Source organism: Mauremys mutica, chromosome 5 (assembly GCF_020497125.1).
Source record: "Mauremys mutica isolate MM-2020 ecotype Southern chromosome 5, ASM2049712v1, whole genome shotgun sequence".
NCBI classification, from domain to species: Eukaryota; Metazoa; Chordata; order Testudines; family Geoemydidae; genus Mauremys; species Mauremys mutica.
Genome location: NC_059076.1, coordinates 125,770,557 through 125,781,348, shown reverse-complemented (window position 1 = coordinate 125,781,348; position 10,792 = coordinate 125,770,557).

The window sequence follows — 10,792 nt, the reverse complement described above, 5'->3', positions numbered from 1 at the left end:
TTTCTTGGCTTTCTTAACCCAGATCCCAGATTCCCTTATTCAAAGGTGGTCTTGGGACACTTCAGTATTACCACCTTACAACTTTACACTCCCTATTGCTAGTGCAGTTAACTAAAAGATGCATAAAACAGAGTAGATAACACCCCCTGGAATCAAATTATTTTTTCCAGCTTATGTGACATTTTATGGCCTGGATTTTTAGTTGGTAGCCAGTGCCTCTTGTCTAGTATCAGAGAGTTCCAAAAGAGTGTGTGGGTCACATTCTGAATATACAGTACATACAGAGAGAGCCTGGGACGTTTTTGAGACAGGTAGGGAGACAGCTAGACAGCTATAGAATAAAAGAACTAGAATCAATACAAATGACTATTGTACACAATAATAATACTTTATAATATTTTTCATCTCCAATGATGCATACAGCATTTTTGCCATATTAACAGTGAAAGTTCCAAACCTTTTTGATTTTTTTTCCCAGTTTGATTCTGTTCTGGCTTTTGAAGAATATATTTCTCCATAAAAATTTCACTGACCCAGTTCAATTTGGTTCATGGATCTTTTAAAGTTTTCCAACATCATCAAACATAAAATAGAAGCAGCAAAGAATCCTGTGGCACCTTATAGACTAACAGATGTTTTTGCTAGTCTATAAGGTGCCACAGGATTCTTTGCTGCTTCTACAGAACCAGACTAACACGGCTCCCCCTCTGATACTTGACAAACATAAAATAAACATTAATGATGTGAAAGGCTGCTTGATTTTTCAAGTTTTTCCTGTCCATTCACAGGAAGAAGCATGTATTTACCATTTCTGTGTGTGCCTACAGTGAGGGCCAGGCTGCAAACAGAATGACACTCACTCTCAACAAGTATCAACAATTTCTCAAGCTTTACTGGTTGTCTGTCAGAAGTTGAACGCCTCATTGAACAGAATATCTCACACAGATGTTGCAAACAAACTAGGCAGCAATTTCTCAAGAAAAAAAAATCCTTCTTCCTGTATAGATAGATGTGCAGTACAGTAATGCTATGATATTACCGATTTACATGCTTCTAGCTCCACACTGATTTGAGAGCAGGTCGACATGCCAGGGAGCAGGAAGAAAACAAGGAAAAGAGAAGACCGTAATGAGCAAAGAATTTGAAAGATAAATTATTATTGTTGCCCTTTTTGGCCAAGCAGTGGCCAAAATTTGGGGCCTTGCAGTGTGGTCTCCATTTGGATGAGAAATTGGTGACATGGAGCCAGGATATGTTCTTAGTGTAATGTGTTTATTTACACCGTGGGCACACGTCCTATTTCCCTCCACAGTGGAAGGAACAAAACGGCACACATGACACAGCTCTCTTTGTACAGAAGCCTCAGACCAGCTACTGCTGACGTCTCTAAAGAGCAAGGTCTCTTGCTTCTTTCTCTCCAGAGACCCACACAGACTTACAGCAAAAGGCAGAATCCTCTCTGTTAACTGCTGACACAATCATTTTGTCCCCACCTTCAGCCTCTGGGTTTGAAATGCAGGAAATCCTGTTAGCTCCACATTCCCCTCTCAGTTGGCTGGTCTTGCCAGGTGGATCCAGACATCAGCACCGTTTTTTGTCTGCAGCTGTCTTTCCTATGCAACGGAGCTTCACACACCCACTTTAATGAAGCCACTTCAATAAAGCCACTTTAATAACGACCCCTAAAGGTGGGCCATTAACACCTCTTTCATAATATTATTATTTGTATATGTAGAATCTAGAGTACCCAGCTGAGCTCATGGCCCCATTGTGCTAGGTCCTATACAAACAAGTAGCAAGAGCCATTTGTTGCCTAGAAGAACTTACAGTCTAAAAACAGGTTTCAGAGTGGTAGCCATGTTAGTCTGTATCAGTAAAAATAACAAGGAGACCTTGTGGCACCTTAGAGACTGCATCCAATGAAGTGGGTTTTAGCCCACGAAAGCTTATGCCCAAATAAATTTGTTAGTCTAAAAACAGACTAAGAATCAGAGAGACACAAAGAGGGAAAGCGAATTGTCCAGGTTTGCAGTCAGTGGCAGATCAGGGAACAGAACTTAGGTCTAATTCACAGACCAGTGATCCACCCAAGTGAAAGTTACATCTGCCCATAGCCAGCATTTAAGGCACCTTTAAGATTTCCAAGGTGACTAGTACTAGTTGTGGCTGACATTTTCAAAAGGTCTTAGCAGATTTATCCAGTGTATTGGCCTGAAATTTAAAAAAAAAAAAAAAAAAGGAGGTGGAAAGGAATGTTAGCTCATCTAGCAAATGCAGGGTTGATTCCCAACAATATATATTTCCCAATGCTTTTCCCAGGTCCATTGTAAATGACTTAACAATGGGGCTTCCTTCCCCCAGAGTCTAATAAAGCTCACCCTTGGCACAGGTCAAGAAATGGCTTCTGTGTAGAGTCTCTCCCTCCAGAGGCCCGCACAGCGAGCTGCAGACGCTCTGCTAACTGCCTGAACAATAATTTTATCCCAGTCTTCAGCCTCTGGAAATGCCAACAACCCTGTTAGCTCCACACTTTCCTGTGGACTGTGTGGTCTTAACCAGGTCCCTCTGTCCTTTACTGTCATCCTTGGAGACAAAGCAAACTCTTATCTGTGAAGAGCAGCAACCCCAAAGCTTTGGATCCTGAGAGCTGGATCATGTAACATTTCTCATTCTGAAAGGATAATCAACAAGAGGGAATCCCTTTCCTTGGGAATACTCCCAGTCTTAGGGTATGTCTACAATGCAATTAAAAACCCCAGGCTGGCCCATGCCAGCTGACTCAGGCTTGCGGGGCTTGGATCAAGGGGTGGTTTAATTGCAGTGTAGACATTCAGGCTGGGGCTGGAGCCCAGGCCCTAGGACCCTGCAAAGTGTGAGGATCCCAGAATTCAGGCTGCAGCCTGAACCTGAATATCTACACTACAATTAAACACCCATTAGCCCGTGCCCTGGGAGCCCAAGTCAGAGTCAGCCGGGTGTCTAATTGCAGTGTAGACATACCTGTAGAATCCAGCTGTTATGAGAAGTTTTCTAGGCATTTTGCCTGTTTTAAGAACAAATCCATTTTTCAAAAAGGTTGTGGTTCTGAACACATCAGAGCTACATGGACAACTGCCCTTTCCCACTGTCATCTTTCATTTCACAAGTCTGTTTACTCATTGCATACTGCGCTATAACTTGAGCAATAAATTGCATCCATAGGAAAGATGTTAAAGTATCTAAATACGTCTTGGAATGTATGGAAATACCTGTCAAAACACGACTCTCGTATCATTGTTAATTCTACTAACATTCTAACATTTCCCTTGTTGATTAACTGGCTCTGTGTAATGCCTTACCTGCCTCCAGTCCAATTTCTTATGTAACTACTGCTTTCGGCACCACAAATATTTTTTCTCTTAATGATGAATGAAATGATTTATGCCACAATTACTATGTAGAGGCCTTTCAGTGCTGCACCAGGCCAAACCTCCAGGACCACAGATTGCTTTTTTTGTTTCATTTCATCTGGACATACAATATGCTTCATCGACAGAATCACATAGAAGCCACTTCTGCAAATGTTCAGGAGCATCGAAGAATTAATATACCCTGGTTATGACAGTCCTGTATTCGGTGTCACGATGAGAGCAGAGGACTGAGAGCCAGTTAACCTCTCTGTGCCTCAGACTAAGCACATGTAAAGTGGGGATAATACCTATCTGACAGAATTGTCATGGAACATACTTCATTTCTGTTTGTGAAGTATTTAGGGACCATCATCAGAGAAGTGCTTGATAACTGCAAAATTGCTAGAAATGAACATGGGATCTGTAAAGCCCTCACTTTTTGTTTCATAATACGGAGCCAAAAAAAATCCCTTCATGATCATTTGATTTTAAAATTGGCTTGTGTATTTAATATACTAATGTGTCTAGGATTCATGGTAGAATCCACAGGCCTATTTTCACAGTAGTATATTCCAAGCAGGGTTTATACTGTGCTTCTAGTCAAAATTAAACTGCCACAAGAATTGCCAAGGAGATACACATACAAATCAGCCACTAGATGAGGCTGGGACGGAATCAGACACTGTACTGTATCAGCTCTGTCTTGTGGGAATACACTGTCAGTATTAAAGTGGCGTTAAGAATGACTGATTTGTCCCGGCGTTCAAGTCCTATCATAAAGTAAGACAAAGTGCCACTGAGGAGAAAAACTCTGCTGGAAGCAGTAGAAATAACATCCTCATCTTGAGTAAAATTCTTCAGTCACTAATAGATTAAAGATCTCAAATAGTTATTAATTATTGATAATTATTGTTTTAATTAAATGGCCAGTGTAAGAACTTTAATAATAACGAATATGCTTCCCCCTCCCAATCAACCCACACTGTGGAGAGAAGCAGTTCCCCTGAAAATCCACAGTAAGGTGATTCCAAGGGAGAAACGGGTTAAGCAGTGTTCCCCTTGTAATTTACATAGCGATCTTCCCTTTCTTAGCAAAATATCTGAATACCCAAGGAGCTTGTGGATACAGTAAACAGGGTGAAAGGTTGGAGCAGAAGCCAATGAGCAGTTGCACTAAGCAGCATGACCACAGAGGGGCTGCAGGTAAGTTAAGGCTGCACTAACTGCCACTGTATGTGCTGTGACTGCCACACACAGTCACCAAATAGATGTCAGTCAGCACTAATGGCAGCACAGCCACTTCCCCTTCAATGCTGCCTGGGTAGGGTTGGGAGACGGGAGATGGGAACCTGGATCTCCATAACTCCCCAGTCTGCCACTGATGATCTGGATAATCCTGCCACTACCAGTTCTCCGCCAATTCTGTGGATTGGGGCAGAAAATGCTTAGACTCCACCCACTTTTATACAAGCAAGAAGCATATGTGGGATGCTGAGGATGATTTACTGACGAAGATTTCAAACTGTGTCGACAGAGTCTGTGCATGGCCTCAAACCTCATCCAAGCGAGGTCCACATATCCAATACATCAGAAGGCTGCTTGAATCAATACCTGAGCTGGTCCACAAAGCCATTACCCTCTCCTCATTTAAACCCCCACTGAAGACCCACTTCTTCTGCATCACCTACATACAGAAAGTGAGGTGGATGAGTGGTCTGCTTGCTTTCTCCCCACTTACTGTGCAAAAAAGGGGTCCAATTCTGGGAGGGGCAGTGATGGTGGATCTGGAGCTAGAGATCGTTGAGGAGGAAAAGAGTTTGAGAGGAAAAGGGGGGGCTCAGTTGCTGAGTTTATCTTAGAGCAACAAACAGCCAACTAATAAACTGGGGACGTATAACCTGCCCGATCAATTTGCTTGCATGTTGCATCCCTTTCCCTCTCCTTTGGCTAGCTTTTCAGACTGCATGCTCTTTGGGGCGGAGACTGCACCTCCCCCCAAAGGTGCAGTCTTTGAAAAAATGCCTAAGGCATTTAGGGCTCTACCTCTGCATTAATCATTAATGATAGTTAGATGTGGCTTTGTAGTCTTGCTTCTGAGACTGCGCCTCCATGCTCATGAGCAGGACAGCAGCAGCAATCTTCTCTGAATTGTGGTTTAGATCTCCTTTACACCAGGCAACAGTGCTAATCTGGAGTCACTCCTGACTTCAGTGGAATTACCAAAGTGTGGCCACGGGGCTCCCAGCAAATGGACAACACTGACCTTGGTTTAGGAAAGTTCAGCAGATCTTACTACAATGCCGCATTACTCTCATAGGGATAGGTGTACAGAAGTAGTCTGCCATTTCAAAAAAAAATCCCTTGCCCCCAAGAAGTAATTCTGTCTCTATGGCTATCCAAGGGAAATGTGGTGATCAAGGCTCATATTAAATGAATATACACTGTGCATGGTGTATATTTGATAGGTCTATCTGGCAGAAGTTGTATCTATTCCCCAAGCCTAGAAGCAGGAGATAATTTTCTTCTAAGGGCTTGATTTACTCCCAGGCCTCTGGTAGCAGAAGCTGGTAGGATCTGTGCTGGCGGGTGGAAAGTATCCTACAGTCACACTCTCTAAGGGTCCAGAGACAGCCAATGGCAGTGGAGGAGATGACATGGCCAGCATCCACAGGAGATTTGTTGAAGTAGGATTACCTCAGTATCCAGTTCCAAATCTTTGATTTTCAAACCCTCCAGAGGTTCTCTCCAGCTTTGTGTCTCTCTTCTTCTCCCCATTTCCTCCAATCATAGATTCATAGATTCATAGACTCTAGGACTGGAAGGGACCTCGAGAGGTCATCAAGTCCAGTCCCCTGCCCTCATGGCAGGACCAAATACTGTCTAGACCATCCCTGATAGACATTTATCTAACCTACTCTTAAATATCTCCAGAGATGGAGATTCCACAACCTCCCTAGGCAGTTTATTCCAATGTTTAACCACCCTGACAGTTAGGAACTTTTTCCTAATGTCCAACCTAAACCTCCCTTGCTGCAGTTTAAGCCCATTGCTTCTTGTTCTATCATTAGAGGCTAAGGTGAACAAGTTTTCTCCCACCTCCTTATGACACCCTTTTAGATACCTGAAAACTGCTATCATGTCCCCTCTCAGTCTTCTCTTTTCCAAACTAAACAAACCCAATTCTTTCAGCCTTTCTTCATAGGTCATGTTCTCTAGACCTTTAATCATTCTTGTTGCTCTTCTCTGGACCCTCTCCAATTTCTCCACATCTTTCTTGAAATGCGATGCCCAGAACTGGACATAATACTCCAGTTGAGGCCTAACCAGCGCAGAGTAGAGCAGAAAAATGACTTATCATGTCTTGCTCACAACACACCTGTTAATGCATCCCAGAATCACGTTTGCTTTTTTTGCAACAGCATCACACTGTTGGCTCATATTTAGCTTGTGGTCCACTATAACCCCTAGATCCCTTTCTGCCGTACTCCTTCCTAGACAGTCTCTTCCCATTCTGTATGTGTGAAACTGATTGTTCCTTCCTAAGTGGAGCACTTTGCATTTGTCTTTATTAAACTTCATCTTGTTCACCTCAGACCATTTCTCCAATTTGTCCAGATCATTTTGAATTTTGACCCTATCCTCCAAAGCAGTTGCAATCCCTCCCAATTCGGTATCATCTGCAAACTTAATAAGCATACTTTCTATGCCAATATCTAAGTCATTGATAAAGATATTGAACAGAGCCGGTTCCAAAACAAACCCCTGTGGAACCCCACTCATTATACCTTTCCAGCAGGATTGGGAACCATTAATAACTACTCTCTGAGTAAGGTTATCCAGCCAGTTATGCACCCACCTTATAGTAGCCCCATCTAACTTGTATCATCCAGCACTCCCCTTCTCTCTGCCCTTTCATACTGTTTCACTGCTGCAAGAGCCACCTCCCATGCAGCTGCTGCAGAAGAGCTTTCCTGTATCTCTCCAGCTCACTAACCACTTATCTTTTACAAAGCTCATCTTAAAACTAGGGCTGTCAAGCAATTAAAAAAATTAATTGTGATTAATCGCACTGTTAAACAATAATAGAATACCATTTATTTAAATATTTTGGGGCCTTTTCTACATTTTCAAATATATTGATTTCAGTTACAACACAGAATACAAAATGTACAGTGCTCACTTTATATTTATTTTTATTACAAATATTTGCACAGTAAAAAACAAAAGAAATACTATTTTTCAATTCACCTAATACAAGTATTGTAGTGCAATCTTTTTATCATGAAAGTTGAACTTAGAAATGTAGAAATATGTCCAAAAAAGCTGCATTCAAAAATAAAGCAATGTAAAACTTTAGCGCCTACAAGTCCACTCAGTCCTACTTCTTGTTCAGCCAGTCGCTCAGACAAACAAGTTTGTTTACATTTACAGGAGATAATGCTGCCCACTTCTTGTTTATGTCAGTTGAAAGTAAGAACAGGCACTGTTGTGGCCAAAGTCGCAAGATTTTTAAGTGCCAGATGTGCTAAAGATTCATATGTCCCTTCATGCTTCAACCACCATTTCAGAGGACATGCATCCATGCTGATGATGGGTTCTGCTCAATAATGACCCAAAGCAGTGCAGACCAATGCATGCTTATTTTCATCTTTGGCGTCAGATGCCACCAGCAGAAGGTTGATTTTCTTTTTTGGTGGTTTAGGTTCTGTACTTTCTGCATCTGAGTATTGCTCTTTAAGACTTCTGAAAGCATGCTCTACACCTTGTCCCTCTCAGATTTTGGAAGGCACTTCAGATACTTAAATCTTGGGTCGAGTGCTGTAGCTAACTTTAGAAAGCTCACATTGGTACCTTCTTTGTGTTTTGTCAAATCTGTAGTGAAAGTATTCCGAAAATGAACATGTGCTGAGTCATCATCCGAGACTGCTATAACATGAAATATATGGCAGAATGCAGGTAAAATAGAGCAAAAGACGTACAATTCTCCCTCAAGGAGTTCAGTCACAAATTTAATTAATGTGTGATTTTTTTTTAACGAGCGTCATCAGCATGGAAGCATGTCCTGTGGAATGGTGGTCGAAGCATGAAGGGGCATATAAATGTTTATCTGGTAAATATCTTGTCATGCAAATGCCTGTTCTCACTTTCAGGAAAAAAGAAGTGGGCAGCATTGTCTCCCGTAAATGTAAACAAACTTGTTTGTCTTAGTGATTGGCTGAACAAGAAGTAGGACTGAGTGGATTTGTAGGCTCTAAAGTTTTACATTGTTTTGTTTTTGAGTGCAGTTATGTAACAAAAAAAATCAACATTTCTAAGTTGCATTCTCGCAATAAAGAGATTGCACTATAGTACTTGTATGAGGTGAACTGAAAAATACTATTTCTTTTGTTTATCATTTTTACAGTGCAAATATTTGTAATCAAAATAATAATATAGAGTGAGCACTGAACTCTTTGCATTCTGTGTTGTAACTGAAATCAATATATTTGAAAATGTAGAAAAACATCCGAAGTATTTTATAAATTTGAGTTGGTATTCTATTGCTTAACAGGGTGATTAAAATTGTGATTAATCATGATTAATTTTTTTTATCATGATTAATTTTTTTGAGTTAATCACTTGAGTTAACTGCGATTAATGGACAGCCCTACTCAAAACAGCACTTCTCCCTTATTTAGGTTTTTGACTTTCCCTCTGTTCATCTGCCCTTATTTATTACACAGTTTGGGCTGTGTGAAATAACTTTTATAAGATAAAGTTGCATTCTCACAACCTTTCAAAGTTCCATGCTTTTCATTTGCAAGCACAGAGGAAATCTTAGCATGGTGGTTTAGCCTTATGTGATGTTTACCCTGACAATCATTTGGGCTCTTACTCTTAGCCACAATGAGTATCTGCTTGGAATCTCAATCTTTCAAACTGACGAGTTCAATAAAAAATGGTTTAGCCATTTTCACATCCATTATTGATACAAATGGATGCTGACATGATCTGTGGCAAACTTACTCCAGTATGCATTTCTATTATGCTAATTTTCTCCAACACTTCAATTCTAAAAGTTAGGAAACCTTGACCTCTTCTCAAGAAGGCTGATGAAGATCTGATTTTTTAAGCAATATTTTAGCCCAGTCTGATATTTAGCTAATGACTTTTCATCAGCCTGGAGAAATAACTTGTTACTGTATTATGTAGGTATGGTATTCAGTACATCCAAGCCTTCCAGTTATGACAATATTTATTTTGGCCAAATTCATTATATATACATAATCTGATGTGATACTGAGGTTTATGCAGCTGTGCTTCTGTATAATCCTGAAGCACCTGCTTCAATGCATTAAAATTTTCATTAATAGTTAACCTGTTTCAGTGTTTTGCTCATCCTCCATATTGATTCACACTTGTTTTCTGTATAATAAGGAGACTAAAAATGAAAATGTGATGATCCACTGAATGGGCTATTATATGACAGATATTATATGATAGGATACTAACCACTGTGCTACCTGGACACATTTTACAAGGCTTAAGTTAGGTCCATAAACATTCCAGGTAAGAAGAACAAATCACCATACTCCTCTGCTGTCCACAGCTTTTCATCTGACTATTCAACTAAGAACCCAGGAATTAACACTTTAATTGATTAAAAAGACCTGAGCAGACAGGCATCTTGCATCTTTCTCTTTATGTGACCAGGTTCATACTTAAGCATATTTCTGCAGAGAGTAATTCTAGACCTGTGGGCCCATCACTGAGAAAGCCCTGCCTCTGCCCGCCATGAGCATCATCCTGGGGGCATCAGGTTCAAAGGACAGGTCTTGCAGTGATTCCGAAATAGTGAAGCAGTCTTTAAGGTAATATGGGCCTAGCACTTTCTTTACGCCAACTGGTAATTTGAATTTCACTCAACTGGCAAGCAGCACAGAGAGCTCTTGTCAGCCCAACTCCCCGCTCCCAGAAGACAGGCAGCTGCATGTCAAGCTAGCGAGTGTTTCCAGATGACTTTCAATGACAGTCACAGATGCAGCCTGTTGCAATAGTCCAATCAATAAGTTATAAAGATGTGGATGAAAATTGCATCTAACAAGATAAGGGGCAATGTCTTTGCCAAAAAATTTTTTTTCTTCTGAGAACTAAAGCAACTTGGGAGTCAAGGAGCCATGTTGTATCTAGTAAGAACTTCAGACTATTTGATGACAATTCGGCAGATGCTCTCAACTGAGGGAACAGTTATAGAGTTCACCAAGTCCTCAAAGCCCTTCCAACTGCCAATCAGTATCACCTCCACCTTGCCTGAGTTGAACTGCAGTCAGATGTCTTTCCAAATAGATCCCAGTTTTCACCAGACATTGGGTAGCCAGGAGATGACAAGGAGATGCACAGCAGAGTGACACTGGTGTAGTTAT